Source organism: Indicator indicator, chromosome 12 (assembly GCF_027791375.1).
Source record: "Indicator indicator isolate 239-I01 chromosome 12, UM_Iind_1.1, whole genome shotgun sequence".
Classification (NCBI taxonomy): domain Eukaryota; kingdom Metazoa; phylum Chordata; class Aves; order Piciformes; family Indicatoridae; genus Indicator; species Indicator indicator.
The window spans coordinates 21,164,885-21,185,307 of NC_072021.1; positions in this window are offsets into that span (position 1 = coordinate 21,164,885).

Consider the following 20,423-nt stretch of genomic DNA (forward strand, 5'->3'; position numbering starts at 1 on the left):
AGTATTTGACTAAGATCTTAAAGTTGATGTAAGTTACTGGACTGCACATGGAGACATTTGCCATTTTAGTGACTTGTCAGGGTGAGGAAGCCCTTAGGGTAAAAAGTTTCATGGTTGTTGAAGCTTACTTTAATGAAAAGCATAGCTTGCTCTTCTGGGCTGTATTTTGGCAGCTTTACCTAGAACACTCTGCTTAGTCATTCTACGTTTCCAATTACAGTACCATATTATGCAATAAACTTATGTGTTTATTGTCTGAACAATCACCTGCCAGATTTTTGGGAGGAACAAGATTTGATTAAAGCAGTGCACAGTTAAGCATAATATATAATTCAATGTTTTAGGTTTTAAGAGCCTAAATAGACTTGAAGTTTCTTAATGTTGTTTTGTGTAGCAGCCAAAATTTAACAGACAAAACAGGGGCACCACATCTGTTATCTCATTAAAGTACGATGCCTTTGTAATTCTGTAACAGCTTCGAGTTTCTGTTCTTCCAGTAGCACATTTCTAAGTTGAACATATTTCCTGTAAAAAAATATTTTAAAAAGGTCAGACTTTTGACCCATGAACTTCTGGGAAGTACAGATCATATAGCAAAACAGATCAAAAGGTCATTTCCATTTTGTTTTAAGCCTTTATTTTTAAGCCAAAAGATACTTAAGTTTGTAGGTTGAAATTCCACAGTACAACAGCCATGATGTGACACAATCTTAGTTCGCATTCTCTTTTTCAATCAAGAGGCAGCGAGTTTAAGATAACTTAACTGGGGTAGACAGGCTGGGGGAGGTGATAGGAAGCAGCTCTGTGGAAAAGGACTTGAGGGTGCTGGTGGATGAGAAGCTGGACATGAGCAGACAGCATATGCTTGCAGCCCAGAAGGCCAATCAAAAAGAAGCATGGCTGGCAGATCAAGAAAGGTGACTCTGCCACTCTGCTCTGGTAAGACCACACCTGGAGTTCTGTGTCCAGCTCTGGAGCCCTCAATGGACCTGACAGAGTGGGTCTGGAGGAGAGCCACAAAAATGATCAGGGGGCTGGAGCACCTCTGCCACAAAGACAGGCTGAGGGAGCCGGGGACAGTCAGCCTGGAGAAAAGAAGGATCCAGGGAGATCTAATCACCACCTTCCAGTACCTGAATGGGGCCTGCAAGAAGGCTGGAAAGGGACCATTTATGAACACCTGCAGTGACAGGACAAGGGGAAATAGTTTGAAATTAGAGAAGAATACATTTAGATTAGGTGTTAGGAGAAAGTTGTTTACAATGAGGGTGGTTGAGCACTGGGACAGGTTGCCCAGAGAGACGGTTGAGGCTCCATCCCTGGAGATATTCAAGGTGAGGCTTGACTAGGCTCTGGGCCACCTGATGTAGTTGATGTCCCTGCTCACTGCAGGGGGGTTGGACTAGATGATCTTTAGAGGTCCCTTCCAACCCATGTGATTCTATGAACTTACTCATTTACTAGGAAAAAAATCCTGAAAGAAAAGAATTCAAAGCTCTTCCTACTTATACACACAAACAATTTTCACTGACTGCAGATAATACAAGAAAGTTTTGGCTATGAAAACTCTTCAGCTCACCTTCAAGGACATACCATGGTCACTACTCAGCGTACACAGCCTGAAGAAACAGACAGCTATATCCTGTATTTTCCTTGATAAAAACTCTTGCGTTGTAAAAACTAAGCTTCAACCAGAGTTTAAACCTTCACTCATGTGGAGTGCAGAACTCTGCAAATAAAGCGTTATCAGCCTTCAGAACACAGAACCAAGATTAGCACAGACAAGTTTCCCAGTTTCAGCATGAAACGCTGATTACCCCTGGATACATTAGTTCATGTCTCCAGTTTACTTCAGGACAGACATGGGGTTACTAACCCAGTCATCTGCATAGGATCTCAGGTGATCTGATCCCACATTTCTTCACTGTGGAAAAATAAACTGAACCCATGTAGGTACCTTCTCACATGCTTTCTGTTGAACACTTCCTACCATTAGGAGAAGGTGTGACCACAATTTACTGCAATTAAGCTGATTTCAGAAGTGTTGGCAGTCACAGGCTAAAGCCATACACTCAATTGCACTAGATCATGAGCAGTGACACTTGTCTGTCATTTTGGACACAACCTCCCCACACATGCTGTGAGTGAAACTGCACTTAACTGATGAGAAAAGCTACCCAGACTTGAAGGCTTTCCCTGCATAATCTGCAGTTCAAACTTGTGACCAACATCCTGAATAGAAGTCTTATGAATGCAGATCTAGCATTAAACTACAAACCCAGATTAAGAAACACAAAACACCACAAACACAAAACCAAACAAAAAAACTAGTCGTCATGTAAGCCCTCTGTATTCCCAATCTTTCCTGAAAATTTTGAAGGGTGACAGCATTATTACAGGCCTAAATCTTTTCAGATACAAAAAGACAGACTTACACAGCTTTAAGTCTGAGCTGCTCCCATCAAGCAACTTTGTGCAGTGAAGTTACAAATTAATGAAGGAAAGTTCTGGGCTCTCACTTACTTTATCAGATATGATGGAGTCAAGAAGTTTCCAGCCTTGGCTTCCTGGTTTGCTTCCATTCTGTCCAATATTTTAAAAATGTAATGCAAGCCAAGAATTGGCCCATATTCTTATTGTTATTTGAAAAGATGTCACTACTACCCAGACAATTAAAAAGAAAGCAATTTAATTCTTATATCAGTGAGCAAGAAAACAAAGCATACTAATAGCACTGGCACAACTACACCAGGTAAAAATTAGGACATATGCTGGTCAGTCAGAGAAGCAAAAACAAGGAACCCATTTTTATTTAATATTTGTCACTGGCAGGTTTTCCATTTTCCTCATTCTCCAAGCTAAGGTAGATGCAATATTAATGAACTGAATGCTGCCACTAGAGATAAACAAAGTGTTGCTTTCATTTGCACAGTGCTTCCACCATGACCACACTAATTTAGATGCAAGCTGGATATTGCATGGCAGAGATATAAACACGAAACTGAAATAAACATTAACATGAGACTGCCTTTATCAGACAATATACCCTTAGTATTAAAGCTTCGGGAACTATTACCAAGACCTCTCCTAGAACATCTCTGTAGTTCAGACTTTTTGAAGCATAAAGCAATTTTACTGAGAATGCAATGCTTTAAGCACTGAGCTACAGCAGCTTTTTTATCCTGTTTCCTAAAGGCAAGATCTCCAAATCATTTGGACTGCAGCAATTTCTGCATGTAATGTTTAACTCTTATTCCCTAAACTTGACTTTTGCAAGCTATAGTGTATTTAGTATTAATACAGTAATTGCTATGTAGGGACTTAAAGCTTTTTCTTGTAGGGAAGTTCGACCATGGGCTACTTACAAGCCTATTGTCAGTGGGAAAGTCCCTAAAATTTTGAAGGTCAGTGAAGGCTGTCAGGGACACAATTACTAAATTCCCAGCAGGAGGAGGTTGTGTTCCACCATCAAGGCAAGCGAGATATTTAGAAATACCTACACAGACTACTTAGCCAACAGGAGTCTGTTGACCAAAAGCTTCTGAAAGAGGCTTAAGTTAAGCGAATAGTGTAGCTATTATTATACCAGTGATAAATTTAGGCATTGATTACAATCAGTTATTCAGTAACCAGCCTTAACACTGAACTGGAACACTCTTAAAGTGTTAATTTAGGAGCATAGTTAATAAGTAAGAGATATTTAAGTGCATCTTAGGGAAATACTGTGCAGTGTTAGACTGCTGAAATGAGCTGAAATTTTGTAGTCTGATGAGCATATGTTTAGTTGTCTACAGTTATTGAGCACTGGGAGGGTGTGTAAGTAACTTTCCATGAAGTGACTTGTACATAGGACAATGCAAAGAAACCTGTTCCAGGAGTACAGCGTCAGGTTTATATTAAACATCCCTAACACATTAGGCTTTATGTAGATAAAGTGATATTCATAGAATGCTTTGGTTTGGAAGGGACCTTTAAAGGTCATCAAGTCTAACTCCCCTGCAGTGAGCAAGGACATCTTTCACTAGATTGGGTTGCTCAGAGACCCATCCAACCTGACCTTCAATATTTTCAGGGATGAGGTTTCTACCACCTCTGGGCAACCTGTTTAAGCGTTTCACTACTCTGATAGTACTTAGATCTAGCCATGAACAGGCTAAAAATACCCTGAAAGTAGTGAAGTTCTGTCTGAAGTCACCATACCAGAGACTATTACATGCCCAACTACAAGAATTATTACCAATTTAGTATCAAGTCCACTGGATGAACAGGCACCTATGGAAGATTCTAGCACACAACTGACTGGATGGGAACCCAAATCCATTTACACACATCTTAAATGAGGATTATACACAGTTGAAAGGCCACATTAGATATACTTTTATCTAGCACTTGAGTCCAGCTCATATCAGAGATCCCACTAGTATTATAGGGTGAAAAGGCATATTTTCAAAGGGCATCCTGAATTATCACACAAAGTATTCCATCAACCATCTGGAAGAGAATGCATCTTATCTGGTTCAGTAGTTTCTCTAGTAGACAAATCTAATACTGAGCTGCTGCATATTGAGTTTAGAAGAGATCCTACCTGGAAGATGACAAATTTGAAATGTGATTTGAAAGCAAAGGAGCAGAAAAACCTCCAACATGTAAGGCCACCAATAACGGTAAGACCAGGAAGAGTACAGGTAACTGTTGAGACACTCCTCTTTGCTGCGACAACCAATGCGAAGGGCAGCTGGAGCTACAGAAGTGCTGTGATGTTGGAAACAATCATGGTAACTCCCACATTGAGAAGTGTCAGCCTTTTTCTCTCTATACTGAAGTTAGAAGCAGAACAAGAGCCAAGAAAAAGAACAAACCTACATTATTAGCTGATTCCCTCAGACACTTTTCAGACAGCAAACAGGACATGCACTAGATGTGTAAAAGTTAAAGCAAGTTGTGCATTTGTTTTGGGTTATTTTTTGAACTCCTGGGATTTTGCTGGCCAGCCACATTACTCTAAGGAGCAATAGTTCAGACTTTCAAATCACTCCTCTGGGAGTACCCAAAGCCAGACTGCACAGGCCAGTATACTTGCTCAGATGTTCCCTTCATAAAATGGGAGAAGTAATTTTGCCTTACATGTGCCTTCCACCACCCCACAAAAAACCCAACCAACCAAAACAAACCCCCCAGACAAACCCCCCCACACAACCAAAACACACATACACACCAAACAAAGCAAAACAAGCAACCAAAGCCACTAACCCTGAAGCTGTTATCTGGAAGCAAAGATCCAGCATCAAGACTATTTTATTTAGTTAATTCCTGTTCCTCCTGTTTGTACTCCCATTTGATTGATAATCAAGTTTGTAAGTTAAACAGTGCTCAGATTAAGTGTATTCTGGAAGATCATTTGCTGCATGTAAGTGATGATAGGAAATTAAGTGGCACAGAAATCTGACTGCTCTGTAGTCATTGCTTGTTGGGTTAAGCCACTGGTTTCTGGATGTGGTCCAGGAAGACTGATCATAATTCAAGGACAGAACTAATAAGATAAGTGTGATATGCAGTTGTGCTTTTGTAAAAGAGCACTTTGGGTTCAGCCCCCAGTTAGATCATTTATTTATCTGGCACTGAAGGGTGATAGAGGCTTGTTTTCAAGTCTCCAAAATAAATGAACTGTACTGCATGCAGAAGTAGTCCAGGCCAGCCAGCAGAGGATAGAAAATATGCAGGGTCAGCATAACACTGGTTTCAATTTCAGTTACAAAAACATTAGAGCTCTCATTTAAAACAAGATGAGGAAACTCAGTGCACTGTTAAGAGCAACAGTCTTGCTTCCCCCACAGCACTGATAAAATCCACCTTGGATATAGTTTAGCAACACAGTTCAGGGCAATGCTTTCCCACTGCTGCTTACACATTAAGGTTTCTAAAAGCGTTCTCAGTCTATTCTTTAGGGCTAAGCTTTGTTTAACTCCTACCCTTTTATGCCTTGATACATAAGTAGAAGCAACTGACTGACAGCTTCACTCTTGCAAGGAAAGCAGGTCTCAGTCCATTCCCTGAGCACCTCAGGCCCCCAGATCAGTCTTCATATAACACTGCAAAAGAGACTACTAGGTCACACCTAAAGCATCAAACCAGCCAGGTGTCCTCAAGCTAAAGGGACTATAGCTCAATAGCCTATAGCCTTCATGGATGGGACATGAAAGCAAGTCTTCCTCAACTCTAATGGGGGTTTAAGAGTTTTATTAGTTGTCCATAGTAAGGAGACCAACTTGCTATCACCTCTAGATTGGAATTCATGTTCAAGCACAGACTACATGTCAGGAAGAGCCAAACCAAGGTCAGAAACAGCACCTAAGCCAAACCAAATCATTACCCAACAAATGCCTTGTGTCCTGATGTTTGCCAGAGTCACTTGCCAACAGCACATTTGATGAGAAAACCTGGCTGCTTCTCCCGAGTTGTTACAATGCAGCATGCCACTTGCAGTATAAATGACTTCACAGCACTTCTTGGAAACACCAGCAGTAAGGGGCTTTAATTAAGCTACTGTGTGCCAGTCTCCCTGAGATGGTAGTTAACAGCACACCAGCCACTCTGACTTACACCTTGCAGTGCTCTGAATCCATTGCTGAGATGCCTAAAGTACAGCTTTTAACTGGAGGCAAATTCAGTCTTCAACTCTATCAGAGGTCTAAATTTAATAGTATGAACTCATCTCTTTTATGCAGAGTATCTTACTGCACTTGGAGAAGTGAACTGTGATACAGAAGTATAACAGAATAACCAGTTTATTCAGGATAATAAATGGTTGGATTCAAGAGACCCTCACAGTCCCAGTTGGAGGCCATAATATCCTTTACTAATGGAAGTTCTGGGTGGTTCCTCCACATAGGGCTGGGACTCAAATGCAAGACATGTGTGTAACTGATAAGCTGCTGACCATAAAACAGTCACCTGACCAGCAGCAGCTTACCAAAAGCATGTAAAGTCTTTAGTTCACAGCACAGCTCCATAGCTTAAATGCATCTGCTTCTAGGCTTCACTTCTCATCTGTCCAGGATCTTGAAGGCAGTTCTCAAACTGAAACACCAGCTCCATCAAGTTAAAGTGCAGTGTCACTCATGCTTACAGCAGACATTCTCCTTCAACTTCATAGCAACTGAATTTGCCAGAATTCTTTATATTTTCTCTAGGGCAACTTAAATGCTTAGGCTTGCTAGAGAATATTGAACTCACTAAAGCAGTTACAAGGCAAGAGTAATGCTCTTCTTAGGAAAAGTATTGAGTTTAGCATATTTTCCAAGTGATAACCATTGCACCAAGCTGACCACACTGAGTAGAAGCTGTTTAATAACACTGATAACATGCTGCACACAGAAGGACCAGGAGCTCCAGCAGAATAGTTATCAAATCATTTAACCCTTCTAATGGAAACAGCATATCGTCAGTGCAGTTTTGCTGAACCTTATGCCAGTAGCTGGAATAGGTCACGGCCTAGGATCTTGGAGACAGTGCAGGTAAAGGTCATGGGAGTGATCCTTGCAAAACTGAAATCAAGTACAAACAGTTCTTCATGTTACCAGTTACACTGCAAGCTGCTACAGCTTCCCCTTCCATCACATGACAGTCTCAGCATTTCCACAGGAGCTCTCCTGGCAGATCAACTGGAAAGCCCCACTCAAATCATACAGCTTTGCCTCTGTTCAGCATGCTTTTACACTAACCATCACATTAAAGTCAGTTCGAAGTGCAAGTGAAGCTTGTTTATATTTCAAGCATGACACAACCACATGTGCACTGCTGCTCAACACATTGCTTCACTTGATACAAGTGTTTTTGGGGTGGCTTCTACTGTCAGGAGTCACAGCAGGGGGTTAAACTCAAAAGGAACTACCGTGCACAGCTTCTTGTGATGGACTATGAGAAAGGATTTCACTGTTTTGCCTAACATGCAAGTAGATGTGTTCACATACTGTGGGCAAAACAGGCTACCTACTCTAGAAAAGTAAACTTGAAGTCATGAGTATTCAACTAACAACAGCAGCGTGTCACAGGCAAAGTTTACAGATTAAGCCAGACAAGATCAAATGCTACTGTGTAAAAGAACTGGAGTGAGTTTAAAGGTAATTAACCTCTGAGGTCACAGCCTTGTGAGATGGGTCCAAATGCAGCCTGCTTTCTCTAAGCTCTTCAGAGCCATGTATTTCCACACAGCATGACAAAAGGGAGTTGCTTCAGAAAGCTCCTCAAATAGGCTACACATTTGCCTCAGTGTGAAAAATTAAGGTCACATGTACTTAGATGTACAAGCATGTCTATTGTTTCAGTCCCAGTTACACCACACTTGGTTGGAAGCCTTGTAAATATTGTACTCGCTGCCCCACTGAAAAGGGCACATGAACAGAAGTTGCACTTCATGAATTTTGTTGTAATATGACACAGAAGGAGTGACATTTGCCTACTATGTCAGTCTTCTAACCACTCTTACCACTAATGAAGGATACCTCCAACAGAAGACATCCTTTGTCAGCTAAAGGCAGTACAGGCATATTTAAAACAAACTGAATTGTGAAACACATTTTAACTTTGAAGGAAAGGACTGCTTTCAACTGCAAGCAGCCCCCCAGCATCCAAACACGATCATGTCAGCAGATACTGCTCATTCCTTTCTTGGCAACAAACTCCCAGAGAGCAGCAGGTTCCACCAGGAGTTAACAGGCATTACGCAAGAGAGTTATCTATAGAACCATACGTTTTCAATTTTACTGAAGATGCCTCAGTCATTCATAATTGAGTGCAAGAACTATCATTTACTTGCTAGAGCAGCATAAGCCAACCCATGTAAACTGGCTTCTGATATTACAAATAGCTAACTGAAAGAGAAGTTGTTCCACTGATCCCTTCTATTGCATCATGGAAATTGTTATTTTGTCATGAAGCTCCCTTAAATATCTAATTTAATATCATTAATATTGGAATGAAGCTCTCACTTCCAAGACAGCAGCTGCCACTACCTTTGACAGACATGGGAACTCATTTGGATACCAGACTACTGGATGAAGTCTTAGAAGCTTAAGGTAGTGTGAGCTTTTCAAACCTACAGTAAAAATACTTCTGGAAGCGTTTACAGCCAGTATCAAATAAATATCTTTTGTCTGAAAAACCTTATTTAGTAAGGGAAAACTAGACTTGTTGAACATTATCAATCCAGTATAGTCATTAAACCAAGGAAGAAAATTTTGCAATACTGGTGTGAGGGAAGAAAGCATGCACAAGCTAAGTCACTGCAATCATATCAGCAAGAACTTCTGCCAGATATTCATGAAAAAGTCTGACTTCTAGAGGGAAACAAAGCATTCACCAGCTCTTTCTTTGAACTCAAGTGCCTGCCAAACCATATTTCATTAAATATTTTTGTAGCACTCTCTGATCAAGGCAGTGGAATATGATGCAGATCATACTGGAGCAGGTTATACATAGCACTAAGGATATGTACTGTAATAACGCAGTTTCATCTCAAGAATCCTCATAACATTGCAGTTATCTGTCTGTGCAGCCTGACCATGGAGGTTCATTTCTTTAACATCTCTCCTGAAGAAATCTCCACCCAACATTCAAAATCCTGCAGTACCTTTCCTATCCTTTCCCATTTGTAATTCTTTGCATTCGCCAAGCCCTAGCAACATCGATTCACTCACTCCACCGAGTGCCAAGAGCAAGCCTTGGCTAGATCTTTTCTTCTCCTTCCCTCCCGCCTCTACTCACAGAGAATACTGCAGGCCAATCACTACCACAAAACTGCCCCACAGGCTAAGTATTTTTCGAGGTTAAACATTTGCTGCACCTGCTAAGGTGCTAAATTAGGGCAAATCACTGATAACATGATCTTATAGAAAACTGCAGCTTTCATAGCAGATTCAGGTGTCAAGTAGTTTCTTCCCCCAGAACTCTCTCACCATCACAGACTAAGTCAGGTGAGTCTCAATTGTTTCATGATAAAGATCAGGTTACAGATTAAGCATGGAATGATTCAAATGCAAGGCCGGTGAAGTTTAGTAGTCTGAAAAGCTACACTAATTTCCATCTTTTGTCCCTTTGTCAAATCCTTTTCCAGCATACTCACCACCCAACATAACCCCAAAGGGGCACACAGCCACCTCTTTCACATCTCATCTTTCCCTCATTAGGGCTCATTATCCCAGAACATCCTGACCAAGCCTTTCCAATCCTAACATTCGTTTCTCATCTTTTCCCAACCTCTGCAGCCCCACATCCCCTTTGCCCTCACCATAGAGTTCAACAATTTTGATTTTCCACGTCTGAAACGCCATGTCTCCCTCACCTCATTTCTCACACCCTTCCCCTCCTCTGCATCCTCACATCTCACTCAAGCTCTTCATCTCCTTCCCATCTTTACAGCCCCACATCCCCCATCCCCTCACCGCAAAGCTCCTTATCCTTTTCTCACCTCTCCAGCCCCATAAGTCCTTCACCCAAAAGATTCTCAGCCCTTCCTTGCTTTCAGTCCCACAGCTCTTCGAATTCTCCTCGCCTCCTTCACCCCAAACCCTTCTTCCACACCTTCACCAGCCCCTCACCTCCTTCACCCCAAACCCTTCTTCCACACCTTCACCAGCCCCTCACCTCCTTCACCCCAAACCCTTCTTCCACACCTTCACCAGCCCCTCACCTCCTTCACCCCAAACCCTTCTTCCACACCTTCACCAGCCCCTCACCTCCTTCACCCCAAACCCTTCTTCCACACCTTCACCAGCCCCTCACCTCCTTCACCCCAAACCCTTCTTCCACACCTTCACCAGCCCCTCACCTCCTTCACCCCAAACCCTTCTTCCACACCTTCACCAGCCCCTCACCTCCTTCACCCCAAACCCTTCTTCCACACCTTCACCAGCCCCTCACCTCCTTCACCCCAAACCCTTCTTCCACACCTTCACCAGCTCATCTTCCTCACCCCAAACCCTCTCACCTTCACCAACCCCTTGTCTCACCCCGAAACCTCCTCACTCCGTCACCTTCCTCACCCTAAACTCTTTTCCTCATTCCTTGTTCACCCCAAACCCTCCCTCACCTTCGCCAGACCCTCACGTTCCTTACCCCAAACCCTCCTTCACCAGCCCTTCATTTCTCTCCTCCTCTCGAAGCTCCCCAACGGCTCCTTTAAGTTCATACGCCCCTTCTCACTTCAGGCACCACTCATACCTCAGCCGCCCTCACTCCCGGGACCAACTGCCCGCTCCCTCTACCCGAGACCCGTCACCCGCCGGCCCTCTTACCTGCCCCCGGGTCTCCCCCTGCACCCGGGACCAGCTCCGTGCGGCGGGGGAGGCGGCGGTGCCGGGAGGTGGCCGCGGCGACCGGCGGGGAGGGTGGGGGGGAAGGAGGGAGGAGTGAGGTCACTCACGGCAGCAGGAGCACGGGCGACACCGGGCAGCAGCGGCCGCTTTATACCGGGCTCCTCGGAAACCGTCTCCCGCTTCCGCTTCCGCCCCCTCCCCGCTCCGGGGGTCATGAATATGCAGTAAGAGGAGTGGCCCAGGGGGGTGGGGGGCGTTGCTAGGGTGACAGACGGACGGGCGGGCTACGGGGGCGATCAGGCATCCCCCCAGGGGCAGGGGGCGCTGGGCGCTGGTGTCGCCTGAGGAGAGCTGGGGTGGGTGGCTGCCGGCCCTGAGGCAGGTGTAGCGGCCGTTCCCACTGCTGGGGGCAAGGACGAGTACCTGTGCCGCGGCAGAAGAGAGGCTCCAGGCCGGAAAGAGAGCGCGAAGAGTCGCCGAGGCTGGCTGGAAGCTACCGCCTGATCTGCGCGCCGGGGCAGCCGTGTTTGCCACTCAAAATTGGCAGTGGCGTGGTGCAGGGCCCGGCTTCTCTGTCCGAAAAAGTGGTGACAAGTGCAACTCCACCTTAACAACTTGGAAAGTGAAGGAGTGGACGTCCTTCCCTATCTTTATCAAGAGTAGCGTGACCAGCACAACGAGGGAAGTGCTTGCCCTTTGCACTCAGAACTGGTGAGGCTGCATCTTGAGTACTGGGTTCGATCTTGGGCCTCTCACTACAAGAAGGACACTGAGGTGCTGGAGTGGGTTCGGAGACGGGCAACAAAGCTGGCGAAGGAAGGTCTGGTGAACGGGTCTGGTGAGGGAGCAGCTGAGGGAACTGGAGTTGTTTAGTCGAGAGAGGAGGCTGAGAGAAGACCTTCTTGCTCTACATGAAATGACGTGGAGTGAGGTGGATGTTGGTCTCTTTTCCAAGTAACCAGTGATACAATGAGAGAGAATGGCCTCAAGATGCAACAGGGGGGAGGTTTAGAAGAAACTTCTTCACTGAAAGGGTTGTCAAGCCCTGGAACAGGCTGCTCAAGGAGAGGTTGAAACCACGTTCCTGAACGTGTTTGAAAGATGCATAGATGTGGTGCTGAAGGACATGGTTGAATGCTAGACTTGGTAGTTAGATAATGGTTGGACTTGATGATCTTGAAGTTCTTTTCCAGCCAAAACAATTCTGTACCTGAGATACTGCAAATGTTCAACTCAAAATTGTCAAAAGTTTTCTTTATTGTGAGGGAAAAATAACACCCCTCAGGTTTGGCCACATGAAGGGTTTCATCCTGCCTCCTCTCCTCGTCTCTGCTGCTCTATCTCCTCTCCATATGTCCAGCCTAGTGCTTCAACAGGGTGTGCCACACCAGGTCACCCTCACCTGCTCTGTGCAAGAGGGCAATTAGCATTTGCCATACCCACAGTATTGCTGCAATCCATATGCAGCTTGCAGCGATTGTACACTTTGGTCTTCATTGAAGCCATAATGCTGTCACATTGTAAGCACCCCCTACAAACTTGCCATAAAATACCACATTTTTTTAGCACAGGCATGTGGGATTTATTCTTAATTACTTAATGTCTCCTAGTTTTAATTTGCTGACTATATTGGACAGAGTAGCGTAATACTTCATTACTTATATAAACTAGGGACGCATAACGTAGTGTGTGAGTGGCATGTAAAAATGCACATTACATTGCATAAGTGTATTTTTTGGCTGTTTCTTGACATGCCGTTAGCTATATATTCCAAAACAATTTATTTTTTTAAATTGTGCAGCCCATGAATAAACAAACCATGAAGGATACCAGGCTTAAGAAAAAGGAAAACCACAGAAGGCAAAATGGAAGAACTATACACATCTACACACTAAAAAAAGCAGTATGAGTCTTGAGACTAACAAAAGCACTGAGACTGCAAGCCATAAAGAAACAAACAAAAAAATACATTAATCTCTTGTTCTAGAATGCTCTTATCAATATGTATCTATTTTTAGGCTAATTCAAACCAAAGATTGAAAAGCATGCATGACCACAATCATACACAGGGCACTAATCTGGTGAGGATTCCAAAGTCTATCCAAAGAATGATGGTTTTTTGGACATACTACTGCTGTTTATAAATGTTGTAATGACATTGTTAGCTTTTTTAAAAAAATGCGGCATAATAATTCTCTTAATTGCCCAAATGGTAAAGATAAAACTACCATCCTGATGACAACCCCGTGTAACACCTACTCTTGACAGTAAAACAACATCCATCATATCACAACCGAATGTGTGCAGTATGGCTTAATAAAACATTAAAGTTTATTCCTCAGTAAAACCAAAATATATTTATAGTAGTAGAAAAGTCTACTGACTCATGGTAAGAGAAAAGACTTTAGTGGAAATTATATGAGACCCTAACACAACTGAAATCACTGAGTAGGGATCTCAAGGTACAAGCATAGTTGTATCTTGAAAGTAAAGCGTGCTTCCTGTTACCTGTAAATGTATGGCAGCCTGGCAGCCTGGGCTCCCTGACATGTGTTCGCTTCCCTTTAAAAAAGAAATGAAAACACTTTTTTTTTTTGGGGGGGGGGGTCCTTTTGCTTCATGCTATTGTCGCAACACACAGTCCTTTCCTCATGCTGACATTTTAGACCTGTTTTGGCAACATCCATACATGTCCTGATATTTCTCCATTGTATTTCCTCATGTGATTTTCACTTCAGAGTTGTTAGCCCTTAGCTGAGCCTAGAGTCAGAAAGGGTAATTTTCTATCAAATATTTTAGTTTAAAAAAATCCAGTTTTCCATAATGAGAGTGAGGGGGTGGAAGAAAAATAATCCAGGGAAGCAGACCCACCTTTTCCCTCTGAGGTTCTTACTCAACTCCAAATATTTAACCCATAATAAATAAGTGTATCCTCAAGTCTTGGCATGGAAGACTTGAGTGTCAGTCAAGAGGCTGATGTGCTGTCCAGGCGTGTGCTGTGTTTGCCTGGGAGATGCACTGATGTTTGTGGGACTCAGAGAAAATCACCTAAACTGTGGTTGAGTGCCAGGATGGAGGCAAGCTCTCCTTCCATTTGGAGGGTCTGCTGTGAGCAGATTCCTCCTCAGCAGGGTGATGTTTGCAAGTCTTGTTTCTCAGTTTGATGTGTAGCAAGTTGAGCCACTTCAATGATAGTGCCAGGGCTAAAGAAAGCATCCAGAAGTGACCTTCAAATCTCTCTCTAGAACTCCTGATTATGTGTGTTTCTATTTTGTGAGTAATAAAGTTTGAGAAACCCCCAAGGTGCTGATCCCTTATCCTTGCTTCCACTGATTTGTTTGGTAATGACTTAAAACATAAAAATCTATGGGACCTTTGAATACTGCAGAGCAATATCCTTCTCTAAAAGCCTCTCCCTCTATCTTGGCATAACAATTGGAGCAAGGGGTCTTCCCTAGTTAATGAGATACATTAATTAACCAGACTTGGGATCATCAACAAGCTGCCTGAGTTCTCTCTACTCCATTTCACAGGTACTTGGCTTACAAAATTGTTATGAAAATTTACTACCCAGCCAAGCCAAACAAACAACACCCCCACTATTATTTTACATGCGTGTCAAAAGAACTTGCCGCAGGCAAAGTGGGTGAAGGAATTTTATGAGGCTGTGTCTGATCCTCCCTCTCCCCTCCCTCAGACAGTTGAAGAAATGTTTGTATGATGAAAGGGGTAAGGGAGCAGAGGACAGCTGGTTAGGAATTAATGAAATGTTTGAACATTATCATGCGATAATGGATTTAGCTGAGTGTTTGCCAGTGTTCAGATCTAGTGTGAATTGCTTTATATGAAACGCTGGGATTCCTAGATTATCCAAGCCTCATGAGACTGCTGGGGCTTCTAAACCCTTGAAAGCTGTTACTTCAGAATAAAAAAGTAGTTCTTCACCTCGGTGGACAGAAGCCCACAGGATTGTTTTGACTTGCTTTCAGGCTTAATGAAGTTTGACCTCTTAGAGGTTTCTCCTAATGGGGAGTGGCCATGGGTTTGGGAAGCCTGAGGCTAGACTTGAAGAAAATCTGAGCACCCAGAAGTTTAGGTGAGGTCTTCTAGCCAGGACATTTGTAAACAAGATGTGAAAAATGGGTCTCATCTTTTACACATTTGGCCTGTAACTTCAGAGTCTCTCTCACTAAGTGTGAGGTATCTGATGGGAAACTCATGGTCTGGCCTTGAAGATGCTGTTTACCTTTCCCAACCTCCTCCAACATACGCTGTCATAAAGCTGGAACTTTAATATCTATGTAAAGTGGCCAGTGTCCCTTGGTGCTTTCAAAAATTTTTTCTCTAGAAGCATTGGGAAGCATTGGGATGCTTCTGTTTCTGCCTGTTGGATGAGGGCTGTAGGCTTGCAGCAAGCCAACCAAAGATACTTCATCTAGACGCAGACAAGCCTTGAGAAGGTCTTATGGACAGTGAGATGCCACCTATGAGTTTGTGACTGGAACCCACACAGGCAGAATTGCTGGTCAGTTTAGGTTGCCTGTGGTAACTAAAACTGACTTTGAATTCTGAGAGCCAAATGGCTTCAGACAGGACCTGCAGGTACAGACCATGACCTAGCTCTTTGCCCCATCTTCTTCCCAGAGTTTACCTTTCTGGAGCCAGCTGGTTCTTGTTACTCTAGAGCAATGTCAACAGTCCTAAGCTAACAGGGCAGCGCATGTATAGGATCTCTTTGCCTTTCTCCTGGGCTGAAATTTGCAGTAAAAGCAGTGGATACATTCCCACACCATCCCCACATGGAAAATCAATGGCTTGTGGTAGAGGCTCAAGCCAACAGCAGTTACGTTGGCAAGATGCCAATACAGCGTTTGCTGCTGCTGCTGCCACTTGTGAGGTCTCATGAGGAGCTGATGCCTTGAAAAATTAGAGTTCCCTATCATTATTTTCCTGGTTTGCACAGCTAAAAAGTGGTATTACCAGTTGCAAAAATTTATCCTGCCTCTTGAATTTATGTGGTCTATAATTATCTTCACAATGAAACTGTGAAGAATTAAGCTCCAGTGCAGTTTGTAGTTGACATGGGATGACTTGACAGGTCTTCAAGAACTGTGGGTTTCAGACCTCACTTAAGTGTCAAGAGCAGGTAAAATGCTGCTAGATAGCATTTGACAACTGCAGGGCTCACTCACGTCAGTCACTTCTGGCCTTGCAGTGGAGAGACCAGCTTCTCTGGGTTTTTATGCAGTTTACTGCTCTGTTTCTCATAGCCTCAGCAATGAATTGCGATTAGTCAGTTTTCCTTCTGAGCTGCCTTATGCTAAACCATGACTGTGATGTTTATGAGGTTTCCATTGCTGCACAGAAATATTTCTACTTTGCTCTCTCTATGTTTAGTAAAAGCCAAATTGAAAAATGGATACATTTTCATCCTATTGGCATTTGCAATGAACCAAAATCCTGAGCCAAAGCTTGAAGTACAAGAGGTTGTTAAGTCTGAAATTATTTTCAAGTGACTTTCTTTTTTTTTTTTTTCAAGTGACTCTCATCAGCCTTACCCTGGTGAATGCATGCTAGAATTATTGTCAGTTTACACTGGTGGATGTGTAAAAAGGACCACTTCATTTTCTGGTTGCACAGGCTCCTGCTGGAAATCCAACTCCACTGGAGTTTCACTTGAGAGGTCTTTGTTCTTTAATGCTTTCTTGTAATAACACAACTTTTCATGGGTTAGTTAACAGAATCACAGAATCACAGAATGTTTGGGGTTGAAAGGGACCTCTAGAGATCATCTAGTCCCACTGCCCTGGCAAAGCAGGATCACCTAGGGCAGGCCTCCCAGGAACGCATCCAGGCAGGTTTTGAAAGTCTCTAGGGAAGAACTCTCCACAACCTAGTTTATAGATGATAGCCAGTTGGTCCAATGCAGAATAAAATACCATATTTTATCTGGTCCCAACACAAGTGCTTGGTCTATAGCTCTAGACACTGAAACATGACCTCTAGTTAACTGAACATTTATCTCTGTTCAAGTCACCTTCTTGTTTTGCAGCCTTTTAGCTACAGCTGGATTCAAACTGTGCAGGTGTTAATGAGCACGTCTGTTTTGATCACCTGGGTGGGACCTGAATCCTCTATAGCCTTCCTGGAGGACTTGCTTTAATCTTTGCTCTGCTAAGGCCTGTTACAACCACAGTTGTGATTTATCTCATCTCTCCCCTTGCCTAATCAGTCACGTACCTAATTGGCATTTGCAATATTATGGGTCCCAACATAGACAGGATTTCAAATTGTTTAGTCCTGTGTCATCAGAGCTGCATCTGGAAAACCAGCAGTGTTCCTTCTGGTTTTGGAAAACCCTAGGAAGCAACATAGAAGGAGCTACACCTAGGCTAGTGACTTCTGCAGCTGTGACTCAGTGTTAGCAGAGGTCCACAAGCAGTTGCAAAAAATAGGTGCTGCTGTGCTGACTACATTCAGGGTTTTTTTACATTCCCCTGAAAAAATGAGTAACACTCACCTGGGCAATGGAAAAGTGAGTTGGATTGGCACTGGTTGGCAATGGGATGGAAAATTAGTATGTAAAGAACCTAGTGATTAAGATAATAAAAACAATGTTAAGAGTCTTAGGTGAAGCCAAGTTTTATAGCCCTCAAGCCTTTAATTGTGAAATTGTTGGCTCTCATTTTGTTTCTGGAATAGAAATATATTTAAATGACTTAAGCAACCCAAGTTTCAAGAATAACCCGGAGCAGACTGTTGTTGTAGTTGTGACTGAGAAACTGAAATGAATTAGGTGAATAGTTTTTAGTCTAATTGCTTTGATTTTCAAACACAACCAAACAACTTCAGACCCCAAAGTGTCTCATATGAAAGCAATTTTAAACTTTCAGGAAAAAATAAAATGCATTTCCGAAGTCCAAAGTTAATTGGAGTGGAAATAAGCTCCTCAGCAAAATACTGAGATTTAAAAATATTCTTTTAATTGCTTCTCCCCACTAACGGTTGGGTGAAAAGTGACAGATTCATCATTTGGGAATTACAAAATGTTAGGGGCTACAAGGGACCTTGAAAGACCATCTAGTCCAACCCCCCTCAAAACAATTGTGCTCAACAATTTTTTCCCTTTCTCTAGAACTGAATGTCACTCCAGTCTTAATTTTTGTGCAGTGCTTGAAATCCCTCTACCTGAAGCACAGTGTGGATACTGTACACTGCTGTTCTTGGGGGCTAGTTTTGCTTTACAGCTCAAAGGATGTAAAAGCTAGTTGGTCTCAAAAGGAGCAAGTTTGCCTCTTCATCCATTGATCGTGTGTTCTCAGGATGAGTTTATTCACCCAGACAATTTGGTAGGAAACCCTATTTTAAAAAAGGAATTGTTTTGTGCTGGGTAAATCATGCTGACTGACTCATGCAACAGTCCTAAGCCTTGTTTCAGCTTGTGAAGGCTGGCAGGTAGTGGTCAGGCCCTTGCAAATAATGTCTCTTCCTGGGTCAGTCACCCTCCAGTTCTCACTTCTGACCTCTATAAAACCAGCAGAACTTTCTAGTTTCTTCTTAAGCATTTTCATAATCTTTCTCCCACACCTATCAGGTCTTCCTAGGGCTACAACGTAACCTGCTGGAGGGGGACCTGGAGATGGCACTGGTCTTTTTTAGAGCTCTATGTGTGACATATGCTTTCAACAGCACAGAGATGTACTTCCTGCTGCTCCTCTTGGACAATCCTATCAGTTCAGCAACTTATTTCCTTATTTATAAAGGGAGCCTGGTGACTAAGCTCCTAATTTAAGTATCTCAAAGATTGCTTTGTTAGGACCAAGAAATTTGTATTACCTTTTTTTTTTTCCTTTTCTCTCCTGTCATTAGTGAATAAAATGCAGCAGGGAGTATTTTTTGGAATATGGGTTGAATTGAATGAGTGTCAGGCCATTTTTCTGGACTGGCAATGCATTTATGCTGAGTGCAGATGGATACTCTCCGTAAGGACATCTGAGCACTTACCTGGGCCAGAGCATATAAAGGAAACAGGAGCTCAGAATGTAGTGATTTGAATGGAGATTATTTACAACCTTGAGAGCAGATTCAAGAGGTTATGGATTGAGATAAAGAAATTAATAAAACTAAAAGGAGAGCAGGTTTCTAGCAATGAGGTTATTTGGGAGGTTTAACAAGTTCCCTAGGGAAGTGCTGTTGCTGTGGAGAATTTCGAAAAGAGACCAGAAATGTTTTTGAGGAGTTTGGATTTTTCCTGTCAACTAATCAGTTGTGTTTCTGCTAAAAAACGCCCTCTCCAGTCCCAATTAAACAAGAACTGGCCTGAATGGATTGTTCCAAATTTGAACAAAGTAATATTTTTTCCCAACTGGCAAGTGTTTCATGTATTTTCCTTGCTCTTCGTCCCTTCCCCTGCCTTGTTAGTGGTTTGGGTCAGACCAGAAGCATATGTTGGAGAATCTGCCAGAAAAAATGTTTTCACAACTGATATTTTCTTAAAGGCCTTTCAAAAATTGCCAGTCAGCGCCCTTGGAGACACAAATACACAGGTATTCACAATACAACAGGTACAGAGCAGACACCAGACACCATCTATTAGACTGGAACTGAAGATCTGCTAGTGCTGGCTCCACACTTCACCGTGCCTTTCACCTTCCTTCTGTGATGCCCAACAAGCCCGTGATGTTGCCTTTAGAGGTTTATTTTTTGACCCTTGAGGAACAACACTTCACCACCTCGCAGCATGGGCTGGTGAGGCTGTGGTTAGAGTGTGGCTAGAGAAGTTCAGAGGAGAATTTGGGGACTATGGGCTTTGAACTGAGCTGAAATGTATTTTGTCTTGTCCTAATAGATAGTCCTGGTAATCAGTTGTCAGATGGCCTGGTTCTTTTGTATTTATCTTCCATTATCTTGCTGCAGAAACTCTTCCTTTTTAGAGGGGCAAGTGTGGGTTTTAGGGGATGTTGGCTTTACGTCATCCTTTCTGGCTTGTTTTGCACTTCACTTCCCAGAAATGAGAGACACTGCTTCTCTTTCACTCCCTTTTCCCTCCCCTGCTCTGCTTACTGCTAATGAGGTATTCCACCAAACAATTTCTTCCTATGGGTCTGTGCC